The following is a 12,775-nucleotide window of genomic DNA, read 5'->3' as shown; positions in this document are numbered from 1 at the left end:
GATGATCCAATCACACATTACCCGAAGTCTTGTACCTGAAAAACTCTCGAACCCAAGTCATAGTTTAACACGTACCCGTGTTGAATTCTTTAGCATTTATTAGCAAAAACAACCTTACGATTCTTTTCAAAGTAGCCAGTTTTGTCACAGCTCCAACAAGTCAACTTCGACTTTTCAGTAAAACTAATTTTATTATAACTTCGATAGATACACTGCCCTTTCACCATCGTTACTGGAGAACCTTTCATATCTCACCACATTAGCAGTAAACTTATCAACAACTTCATTAACCTTCGACTTAAACTTCTCCGAAAAGTCACTATACTTATTCATTGAAACTCCATCTCTTACTCATCCGCATCTTGCAACAAGAATTGCCATACCAATTACTGAAAATCAGCAATTAGTATTTTGAAATCTCGCAGCATTTCTACTTCAATAGTTATATATACATATAACTTCTATCCTCTAAACTTACACACTTCGAATGTGAAGTTTCTGAAAAACATCTCAAATTGTGAATTAGTTCTCGAAATGATAACGAAGCAGCAGAAACTGTAAATGACTTTAACAGTCAAAAGTTTGATGACAAAGAATAATGTGTTGGTAAAGCCCAGAAAAAGAGAAGAGTTGGTACTGAACAATGAATTGAGCAGACCGTGAAGGAGACCAAGGACAAATACAAGGACCAAAGTCTGTATTTAAAGAATCTTGATGATTCTGTTTCTGACGAAGTCATTAACGAATACCTTGCTACTGACTCTAAACCTTTGCAGACCTTATTCTTCATCATCTTCTTATCTTAAATATTATAAGATATCTTCGTATCTCTCATTATACATATTCTCCATATTTTTGGAGATATTTTCACAACTATTCTTATCTGAGATCATTTATCTCTCCATAATATCTGCAACATAAAAGAAACTGTGTTGGTTTCTAAATTCTGAAAAAAAATCAAATGTGAATGTTTTGAAGTAGTGTTGGGAACTGAACCATGAGTTAGTATAATATAAGGACACTTGATCAACGTGATTATATTACAGTAATTCATGCTGAGTTTTTAATGGAACGTGATGATTCACAGAACATACCGTCATCATGTGCCATATACACGACTCTTACATTCTACCAAATCTCCAAATATATTAAGAACATATCTTCTTGATATTCTATCTTTCCGGATATTCTGGTAATTTGCCAAATCAAGATCGTACCATTACAATTTCCTTCTTAGAACATTAACTATGTTCATCTAAAACTTCATACCTACTAATTCTGGACCATTATTCGCTTGACTTAAAGCCGGGAAGAGACAACAAAATTATGAAATTTCGAAATGTAAGGGAGAATATAAAGTCCAATAACAACACATAAATTACAAACCGTGTATATCAATGTTTATCGCAACATAAAGACACGGGAGAATTAAAAACACTATAACCCCAAGGGTGAAGTAGAAGAAAACAGATTCCTCCGGTGGAAGTTGGAAAAGGAGAATGATTGTTGCGATAGTAAGGATAAGGACAAGAATTAGAACTGAATTAAGCATTTTTGCAATCTTTTGAAATTGGAATTGAGTATAGAAGTGGTAAAAACTAATAGAATGGAAAAGGTAAATATATAAGGGAAATATCAGACGTAGTAATCGGGACAGATCATCGCATTTAATTAAAGAGATCCTAATTTCCTTAAATCTAGAAGAAACAGATCTTAGAGATTTCCAAGATTTTTTTTTGAATCCCTTGAATTCCGGAATTCAACCATGACTACGTCAAAAATTATGACGTAACTTATTTTCCTCATTCCACTATTTTGTGATAGCTTCAATCATACGCTTCGAGTAATCGGATCATTTTATCCATATTACTCTATGGTAATAAAATCCTATCTATCAACACATATCTGTCATGAAAACATTTTTATGGTTAGCCATGACGACCTCGATCAAATTTCGGGACGAAATTTCTTTAACGGGTAGGTACTGTGACGACCCGAAAATTTCCGACCAAATTTAAACCTAACCTTTATATGTTTCCGACACGATAAGCAGAATTTGTAATGTTGAATCTCAAAAAGTTTGGAACTACATTCATGTAATCAATTACCCTTTGACCGTGTTCGACGATTCACGAATAATTATGTGTATATAGATATGTATATATAATATATAATATTAACTGAAAACATTAACAAAGTATTAGATATATGATACTTTACATGAACGTATTTGTTTCGATATATTTATCGACAGAATTAAGAGATAATATCAAATGATTGAATTATCAGATACATTATGATATGATTACGGGCCAATGTTATGAGGTCCATTGTGATTTAAGAAATCTATTCTTTTTGACAATATTCAGAAAATGGTAAAGTGATCTATAAGTAAGAACGTGGAGTGTAAATAACTTAGATGTTGGATATCGACAAGTTAATTAGCTCGACATTTTTCATTAAGATGATTTCATACGTTTATTAAACCTTTGGACTTTATCCCATGCTTCACCAACAGACTGTAATTTAAAAACTTGAAACCTATTATGAATATTTATAATTCTACTTTTCTAAAATGTTTTATGATATAACGATTTAAATTAATATTAAATATATTTATACGCGTATTATACGTACATATTTTTATACTTTTACTATACTTTAAGTTTACCTTTACTTTACTTTTACTTTACTTTAACTTTAATAATTCACTTTAATAGTTCATACTTTAATAATTCACTTTAATAATTCATACTTTAATAATTCACTTTAATAATTCATACTTTAATAATTCACTTTAATAATTCATACTTTAATAATTCACTTTAATAATTCAAAAATCTATTATAAATAGAATTCAATAGGTTTCATTATTTCATAGAAACTTGAAAATATATTTCTCTAAACTCTCTCAATCGAATTACATATATATATTTACTTTGTATTATTTCAAGATATTATTAGTATACATAAAATACTACGACGGAGTTATAATCAAGATGATTTCAAAATAAGTTTTCAAACGGGATAGAGCTAAGGAAATTATGGGTTATAGCTATGGAGGTTATGGGTATTGTTCGAGGGTATTGCTCGTGAGGTCAACCTAACGTTTATCATTTTCGTTGCGTCTACGTACTTTCCTGCAATATTGAATGACAATATTGATACGTGAGCATTCATATCTTATCTTTTATATATTAATAGTGTATCCCTGACTAGTGCTCGACTATATATGATTATGCATGTTTGTATGCTTAGTTTTGTCGTTAAATAGTTTATGATAAATCACGAATTTGATACATATGCTACTGAGATAAGGTATATGATATGCATGTCGTTGAAAAGCTAAAGAAAAATTAATAACTTTTCATTTAGAAATCGTGTGGATTCAATGAACGGATTAAAAGATATGGTCAACTGAATTATTATTAATTTTAATATTATTATTAAAATGATTATTATAATTGTTATCAGTTGATGTTATTACTAAAATTATCTTTATTACTAAAAATTAATATTTTTATTGAAACTACCATTTAATTATTTTTATCATTATTATTATTATCAATACTATTTTATCAAATAAATATGCGTACAAAGATATTTTTACCACACGTAATATAATTACATTAATAATACATACCACTATATTTTTATGATATTAAGTGAATTTTATAAATTTTATTACTTGAGATATATAAAAGTATATTTTTATCATATATGAATTTAAATATAAATTTTTATTTATTAATAAATGACTTGTATTATTTAGTATAATAAGATCTGATAAATATATTTAAATATATAAAATGACTATATATAAGTTATATAATAAACATGTATAGATTTTGGAAGTCATTTTGGGTCAAGTTGACTTTTGTTGACTTTTGCATGTCGGTCTCGAGCATTAGGATTGTGATACACTATGATTTGACCTAAATTGTTAGACAGATATTGACCAACATATAAATATATATACTTAATATAGGTTCGTGAATCCGAGACAAACCCTGCACTTGTTCAGTGCCGTCATATACATAATTGCTACGAAATACAGTATTGTGAGTTTCATTACTCCCTTTTTATATATATTTTTGGGCTGAGAATACATGCACTGTTTTATAACTGTTTTACGAAATGGACACAAGTACTAAAAACATATTCTACGTTTAGTTGTACCACTTTACATATTTTTCCCTAATAGCTTGGTAACTACCATTTACATGTGGTATTGTAAACGCGAATCCTGTTGATAGATCTATCGGGCCTGACAACCCCAACCGAACTGGACGACCAGCATTCAACGGTTGCACAATACTTAGTTTCAGTGACTACACCTGGTACAGTGTAGTGAGATTTCATAATAAAGGGAATATGCGACATTGATTAAATGTTAAGTATGGTTACCAAGTGCTCAACCACTTAGAATATTTTTATTAAAACGTTTATGTATATGAAATCTTGTGGTATATTACTATTACAGAAATGATTGATTATAATAAACTAATAAACTCACCAACCTTTTGGTTGACACTTTAAAGCATATTTATTCTCAGGTATTAAAGAAATCTTCCGCTGTGCATTAGCTCATTTTAAGGATATTACTTGGAGTCATTCATGACATACTTTGAAAGACGTTGCATTCGAGTCGTTGAGTTCATCAAGATTAATATTAAGTCAATTATAGTTGGATGTAATATGAAATGGTATGCATGCCGTCAATTTTAGATGTAAAGAAAGTTTGTCTTTTAAAAACGAATGCAATGTTTGTAAAACGTATCATATAGAGGTCAAATACCTCACGATGTAATCAACTATTGTGAATCCTTTATAATGTATATGAACGGGTCATTTCAAACGCCTTCTCTCTCGTGCTATGGCTTTGCTTCCTTATCTGGGGAGACGTAACTAAGCCTAAAAGGCGCTAGACGGCACTGTTGATGCCTTATTTTCTTTCCATAGGAACTCCTAAAGGATACTTATGAATTTGAGTCTGTTCAGTCGTGCCTATCCCCGATAGTCACTCCTTCACTCACTTTATTTCCTTATTTATGTGATTATGTGACACGTCTATCTTTGAAACTATTACCATTAGCTAAAAGACAAAGATGAAATGAAAGGTAAGGTCTAACTAAACCGGCTCAGTACTATGACCCCGACTCTGTTTCTCTATCCCTTTCCTGACTCTGTTAATGAGGATCGCTAACCCAACTCTTTGAATCTCTGACTAAGCCTGTTCCTCGAGTACCGCTTGCTAATCGGCTAACGGAACTGGTAACCATTGACTATTTCTTCTCTTGTCTTTAACGAGTCACTCTAACTCTCTCCTCTATCTACGTTCGTCATGACCTTAAACGAAGCTCTTTGGTTGCTTCCTTCTCCTTTCTAAACTAGAAATGATCTCTTACGACTAGCATTGCGATTCACGCATCTCGCACAACCGTGCCTGAGAGATTAGCGGTGAATACTCTTGTATACTAGCCGTCTCACAGGTTCTTGTTAGTAAGGATAGAGAGACAAAAGGATAGCTTCGAGAGTAGGTAGGCTAGGGAGATGCTCAAATCGGGGCTGGATCGAATTCCTGTAAGACTTCTATCCTTTTTATCTTTCTTTCTTACTATATTCCCCTGCCCCCTATATTCAACTAAAAGACTAGAAAACCTCTCTTGTGCGTCTATGTACCCCTCTTACCAATACTGATTAGCTTAAGACTCAAAATCTTAGTTAGATAGTATCTGTTGTATTGTCTATCAACGTTCGCTTAAAGCCTTACTTTTAACTCGGCCTCCCGGTCAGTATATCCCCGAGTTTGACTTAAATAGACTCGGTTTTCATATTCTTTATCTTTGATATGTGCGGTCCTCAATCGCCAGACAGCTACCCTCCATCCCCTTGCTTCACGTGCGTGCCCTTCTTATCATTTATTGGCTAGCTCTTTGTATTTCATGGCATGGCTACATGTGCCCTTTGGATTTGATGGCACTTCAACCGGGGGTCTTTTTTCATCCTTCGATGCTAACTCTGAACTCATGCTTCCAGCTTAAGCACTTCTATCGATCAATTCTGGTTCAAGATTTCTGGTTCCCCTTGGATTTTCAACTTCGCAGTCTGCTACTATTAGAGGGATATGGATTTCTTTCCCCCGAATATCGATTTCTCAGGAGTGCTACTCTTTCCATCAAAGCAATCACACCTTTAATTCACACTCATTCTGCTCCACTCACACCCAGCTAGCTCATCTCTCAGACTGGATCCGGTCGTAGAGACTGATTGATCGGTCACCAACCTGAAGACCGAAGAAAGATCTCTGCTTAGGCTTAAAATCTCTCTACCTCTCTGCCGTCACCACTCCGTCTAGGTGTAGAGGTCAGAATCCCATACTATCCATCCGGGCTATCGTCACCACCTTCCTTTGTCTGATCCTTCTCATTTTGAATGATCGTCACGCTGAGATCAGTTTCCCAAGTTAGAACTAGAAAGAATAGTAAATACCACCACTGATAGACTTCATATGAGAAAATGGGACGATTCCTCAGGCAGTGTAGCGGGTGCACCTTTGGTAGCAGCGGCATCTCTCTGCAAATGCATCCCGGGCAGGATCTTCCAACCTTTCATTCATTTCTTGATCTGGAGCGAAGCCCTTCATCTTTCTCTTTTTGCTCAATAGCTAAATAAAGATAAACCAAACCAGAATGAAAGCTTCACATCGAGTTCTCTCTAGTAAAGAAGTGGATATAAAAGTACCGAGGTCTTGCGAGGCGTTGGGATCGAATCTTCCTGGCAGCGGGCGAGAAGACCTCAGTTGGAGACGTGGCGGCTTTCTCTATTTCACGAAGATGTCATTTTCAAGATAGGATTTTTGGTTGTAAATCAATGTGAGTAGCCCTACTTTCCCCACTTTCAGCTATCCTTTTTCTGCCTGAGAGCTAGACCTTATCTGACTTCCAGTCTACTAAGGCTCAGACACTGGCTTTGAGTTCGGACTTCCTTCTGGAGCTGCATGATCCGATGAGCTATCAGCTAAGAGACTGGCTTCTCGGTTGTTAGTAACGACTCAGACATAGCAGCTTACCTTGCTATGGTGAGTTATAGAATCAATTGAGCGAAGCTACCTACTTAGCTGATCTAGTTAGAGGACTTCTTTAAAGAAGGGCTTTAATCCACAGAATTGAGTTTCCATTAGAATGATGAAAATGCTAATGGTGAGATTGGTTACAGGAGCTAGTTTTAAAAAGAATCAATTAAGCTTGGACCCGTGAAATTTATAGGCCTCCCTCAAAAGAACCAGTCCAGACAATCATCTGACTCCCCGGAGATGATAGCTTCTTTTACTATTGCTTCTGAGTTCGTATCGCTACAATAGAAGAGGAAATTTCATTGATTCATAAACTCGTATGTAGTCACTGAACGGCACCGCTCGATTCTACTGCCTAAGATGTCCCTCCCGGTACCTGCTTGAGTTAGCGTAAGTGACTCGTAAGACCAAGGAGTTATCCACCTTCCGGGTGAGAGGAAAACTAGACCCGGCTAAGCGGCATTGGGAGAAAGAAAGGGATAGAGCTCTGAAATAGTTAACTCAGAGCTGGGGTGGGAACCCAATCGATGTGTCACAAGAAGGCAGTGATGAAGTTGGTGATTGTCGCCTGTTAGTGTTAGAGATTCAGATAGAGGAATGCAAACTAGCAAACTGCTCTATCAGCGGAAAGAGAGAGAGAGAGCCAATACATGACAGGGGGAGAAGTGTTGCAGGTTTCTTAGACGGAAGGTTCTTAGTCTAATCGGAAACAGAACCCGTCTGTAACCAAAATGACTATATGCTTAACACACCTTTAGATCGAAGAAGGACTTTTTGGAATGGGAATGGATGAAGCGGGGTGGAGGAATGGTCAACTCATCAGGCTCATGATCTGAAGACTACAGGTTCGAATCCTGTCCCCGCCTAATCACTTGAGATCTTTTTTTGGGTGGTAAAAATTGTGTTGCCAGCTAGCGAATGTTCGAATGGTGAACAGTTCAGTATCAAGTCTGTAACGAAGCTAGTACGATTCAATGGTTGTAGAATAATAGTAAAAATTCCGGGTAGCTGGATCGCCCCGACGGGGTTGTTCTGACTCAGATGGCCTTGAGAAGCAGCACTCCGGTAACGGATCCTTTTGCAGGTGAAGGGGCAGAGCGTTCCCCGGTCTCTCTTGGCAATAGTTTACCTTTCTAATGTTCTGCCTTGATGAGTGGGAGAGGTAGCCGAATTAGGATATCACTACTGGCACGGATTACGCAGGAAGTTGCGATCCTAAAATTCACTAGAAAAATGAACCGCCCATTACCAAATTAGACTCCTAGTTTAATTAACGTCATCTTATCTGTCAGTCGTGTTGGGTCTGCCGCTCAGTTGAAAACTATGAAACAAGTCTGCGGTAGTTCAAAACTGGAATTGGCACAATTATGTTTATTAGAAGTGGACAATCGAGTGGTTGTACCAGCCAAAAGTCATCTACGTATCGCCGGACCGCCCCCGCCGACGAATAATAGGTACCACCACTCCAGGCAGAGTTAATGAGCCGTGTAATAGGCAACCATTTCACGTGGTTCGGGGGGCACTTGAGTTAACCGCCGGCGCCCGACAGCGTCTTGACCCCTATCCAATTTGTGGGCTAATTCCCCCTTCGTACTACCAAAAAATGAGATTCTTGCCGAATCCGAGTTTGCTGCTCCAACCATTACCAAACTAATACCTATTCCATTTAGTACTTCTGGTGCTTCTGTTGCGTATAATGTAAATCTAGTAGCGGATCAATTCCAACGAGCCTTTCAAACTAGTACTTTTTGTAATCGACTCTATAGCTTCTTCAATAAACGCTGGTTCTTCGATCAAGTTTTTAATGACTTTCTAGTCAGATCGTTCCTACGTTTTGGATATGAAGTTTCATTCAAAGCTTTAGACAAAGGTGCTATTGAGATATTGGGCCCTTATGGTATCTCGTACATATTCCGATGATTGGCCGAGCGAATAAGTCAACTTCAAAGTGGATTTGTTGTGCGAAGAGTGCGTTATGACCCGTGGCCGCCTACCTGGTGATGGCGGCTCCTCTGTTGTGGGTAAACGGGAAACCCGACTCTACGAACCCGAGGAAAGGCTGCACAACAGTAGTAGGGGCGTTAAGACCGGAGCTTTTTGTAGTGCTAGCAGGAATGCAAGTGAATGAATCCCATCCCCTAGCGAGTAAAGTGCTTATGCCCCTTTAGAGAGAGGGGCGCGCTAGCGCTTGACTAATAGAATAGGGGGCTGAGAAGCTCTAGCTTGCTGTCTACTTCGCGAGCCTTCACTGTAACTTACTTTCTTTCGTCCGTCCACGAGGCTGTAAAAAGAGAGAAAGGGGCGGCTATCTAGCGGGAGTCGTTTCGGTTGTATGCCACGAGGTCCCTATGGACAAGGGGACAAGTGAATCATCGCTTTTGGGTGCAGGCAGCCCTCTACCATCTATCCCATTGCATTCCATTGTCTCGTATTGTACTGTACCATATCAGACCAGATACATCTATTGAGTGAGAGAAAGGTAATATATTTCATTCTATTTTCTTCATTTTGATATTGATAGGGATCCCCATTCATTCCTAGATTCCAGGATTGATTGTCCCTACCTAACTACATGGTAGTGGTCTAGGGAGCACAATTGCTAGAGCACGGGAGAATGAAGAGTAATGATTTCAGCAAGAGCAGCCGGACGGACTACTATAGTGAGTCTAGTGACTACTAGAGTAGAGTTAAGTCAAAAGGTATGGTATAGCAGCCTTTCTGAGCGAGCCTCTGGGATCTCCTGTAAACCCCCATGATGTGGTAAAGGGAGGATATTAGGGGAAGCAGTGAGTGGAGATTCCCCTGCGGAGAGCCGGATGAGGGGAGAACCTCACGTCCGGTTCGGAGGGCGGGGATATCCCGACCCTACTATCATTATGACTTTGCAATGTTACTTGGTTCAACTCTATTTGTGACCTTTTCTCGTATGTGGGACTCTCTATCTTCTTGGGTAGATAATCAATCGTCTTTCATTTGGATAGTGAGTTGTTTTTATAATAAGTAAAGTCAAGAATCATAATCGAACTGGAGGAGCTTTGCCAGGATGGCTTGGTAAGCAAGAAATTAGTTATGTAGGCGCCAACTCCCAGTTCTTTCTCTTCTTTCTTTTTTATCATCAAAAGAAGATTGCTGGAAGAATAGAGATTCGGTCTTTCGTTCGCAACAAGGTAGCCATAGGGAGAACCTGTGGCTGGATTGAATCCTATGCCCTCAAGTTCTTCAAGTTCGGATTCATGGATAAGCCTTCATCTAAGAGAAGGAGAAATGCTATAAGTCAAAGTCAACTTCGTTCACCACTACGTTCTTTCAGAACTGCTCCGTGGGCTTCGAACTAGTCATTAATGGTCAGCTTCATCGGTACCCTTTCAGTATGCGTTGCGAACACTTTCATTTTGAGTGTCTCATCTTCTCTATAGAAGCAAAACTCGAACGGATAGAACAGATGGTGCAACTACATAACTTTTTCTTTTTCATTACTTCCATGGTCGTGCCTCGTGGCACAGCAGCACCCGTACTATTGAAATAGTTTGTCAGTAGAGATGTTCCCATAGGTGCCCCTTCTTCTAATGGTACTATAATTCCTATTCCTATCCCTTCATTCCCTCTTTTGGTCTATCTACATTCCAGGAAATTCATACGCTCCACGGACGGAGCAAAAAGCGGAGTCTTGGTCAGAGCAAGCCGACCTATTCTATTACCAGACATAATTGGGAGAAGCTCATCCAAAACTAGAGCTAGAAAGGCCTTATTTCATTTCGTTCCTGTTCTTCATTTCCTTCTTATCGAAAAAAGGGGGATTTCTCATATTTAGAATCTTTCTGCAGTGTGCTCCGCTTACTATTCTTTCGTACTTTCTTCTCTTTACCACGCGATATGTCAGTGAAGCGTGAGCGGGCACGGAGAAGGAAAGGCCAAAGACTTCAGCCTAACGGGAATGAGCAAGGATGAAATGACAAGATGAGGTACCCTGGGCACCCCCATTTAGAAAGAAGGGTTGAAGTTTTTGGGCCTGTAGCTTTACCCGTCCCCCTTCGTCGGGCGGTGCTTTTGTGGGAGGTGTGCCACCAGAAATCGGGCTTGAAGCTCTCACCTTACCAACGAGCCGACAGCTGATGGCTGTTGGTCACGACTACTACAAAAAAGCTCCATTGAAGATGAATATTTCACATGGAGGAGTGTGCATCTTTATGTTGGGTGTTCTTCTGTCGTGCGACCCGGCGGCTTATGTGCGACCTATGGACCACGCCTCCTATTTGTTCAGGGCGGGCGGCGTGAACTCTGATTCGATCTGGGTATTCAATCCCGCCGCTGAGATGCTCAGTTGACTCCTTAACCTTGATAGGAAGATGGCTTATTCAATAATTCGTGCATTAGGGTATGGAACTTTGGATGAACTAATGCGAATGGGTGTAAGCCTCGCTGCTCGGAAACACCCAGTGCTGACCACACTGAGAGACACGAAAGCGCATGTAATGCCAGTTGGCGAAGTGGCGTTAAGCATCCCTAACGGTACGAAAAAAGAGGTCGTGATGATATCATCTACGTCCGTACCGCTCCTCGTGGAGTAGATCCCGCATCCAACCAAGTCTTTGACCAGGGAATGGGATAATTCCCACTACCGCAGGCAGGCCAGCCGAGCCGTGAGCACGGTAGGGACGGGCTTCCCAAAAAGCCAGCCCGGGGCAGGGTCAGTATAGAATGAAGGGGACGGCCCTAATGTTGTGTTGGCAAAGCCAACTTCTTGGGTTTCGGGCGGAGAAAAGCGGACGTGGGGACTCGGGTCGGGGCGCAGCGTAACTAAGGGATTCCATTTAGGGCGAGACAAAATGGGCGGGCACGGGCGGTCTGGTGTCCGAGCCGATTGGTCAGACGACGACTACTTCACTTATTAGATTAGTATTAGCCGTCTGTCCCGGAATGGAATGGGATGGAATAGAAAAAATGGGAAGCGCTATCGGGTCATTTTTTTTGGAGGGATAAGCTTGTGAAGAAGGAAGCTTATCCCCGCCCCAACTGTCAGCTGCTGGCTCTCTCCATCTCTCCTAAACTTCCCCTGGGTTTTGGCCCGAGCTGTATGAGGCAGAAACTCGTCCCACGTACGGTTCGGAGGCCGAGCCCCACCCCAGCAGTAAGGGTGCTGCTTAGGTTAACTAACACAAAGAAGATACAGTTCACTAAACGATTGCCTTTGGGTTCCAATTCCATATAGGGAAGGAGCGTTGTTATTTGCAAGGTCTCGATTATTTACATGGACCCACTTCTCATTCGATTTGTGGGAATTTTCTGATCTATAAACCGTCCCTAACTAATGATCGGCTCATGTTTGAGGATGATGAATCACTTCGTGTCGACCTGTTGCTAATAAAATTTTCGGCCTCATATGAGAATGGAAAACTGGAGCATTTTCTGCATCGGTGGATGAAGAATCGCGAACATAAGAATTTCTGGTTGACCATGTTCCCAGAAAAAAGATACTTTCAAGAAACGACGAACATGACTGAAGTGGCTATACATACAAATCCATTTACGGATCTATATGCTCCGATTGGAACTTCTAGTTCCAGAACATGTGGCTGGTATACTACCATAATGAAACTGCCTTTTATTTTTTTATTCGGATCGGATTTATGTTGGCTTCGTTGGGAGGATCGCGTAGTTTGTTACGTCAGCTCCAAAAGGATAAGTTGCCTCGGAATCGAT

The 12,775-nt window shown here is 39.4% G+C and overlaps 1 non-coding gene across 1 annotated transcript; it reads left to right on the top strand.

The window, feature by feature from the left end:
• The first annotated feature begins 7,868 nt into the window (after positions 1–7,868).
• TRNAM-CAU (transfer RNA methionine (anticodon CAU)) lies at positions 7,869–7,941 on the top strand. The gene has a single exon. It is a non-coding gene; the product is annotated as a tRNA-Met (tRNA).
• The last annotated feature ends 4,834 nt before the right edge of the window (positions 7,942–12,775 follow it).

Source organism: Rutidosis leptorrhynchoides, chromosome 6, assembly GCF_046630445.1.
Source record: "Rutidosis leptorrhynchoides isolate AG116_Rl617_1_P2 chromosome 6, CSIRO_AGI_Rlap_v1, whole genome shotgun sequence".
NCBI classification, from domain to species: domain Eukaryota; kingdom Viridiplantae; phylum Streptophyta; class Magnoliopsida; order Asterales; family Asteraceae; genus Rutidosis; species Rutidosis leptorrhynchoides.
Note: the sequence above shows the minus strand (reverse complement) of the source record. Positions and strands in the feature narration are given on the sequence as shown.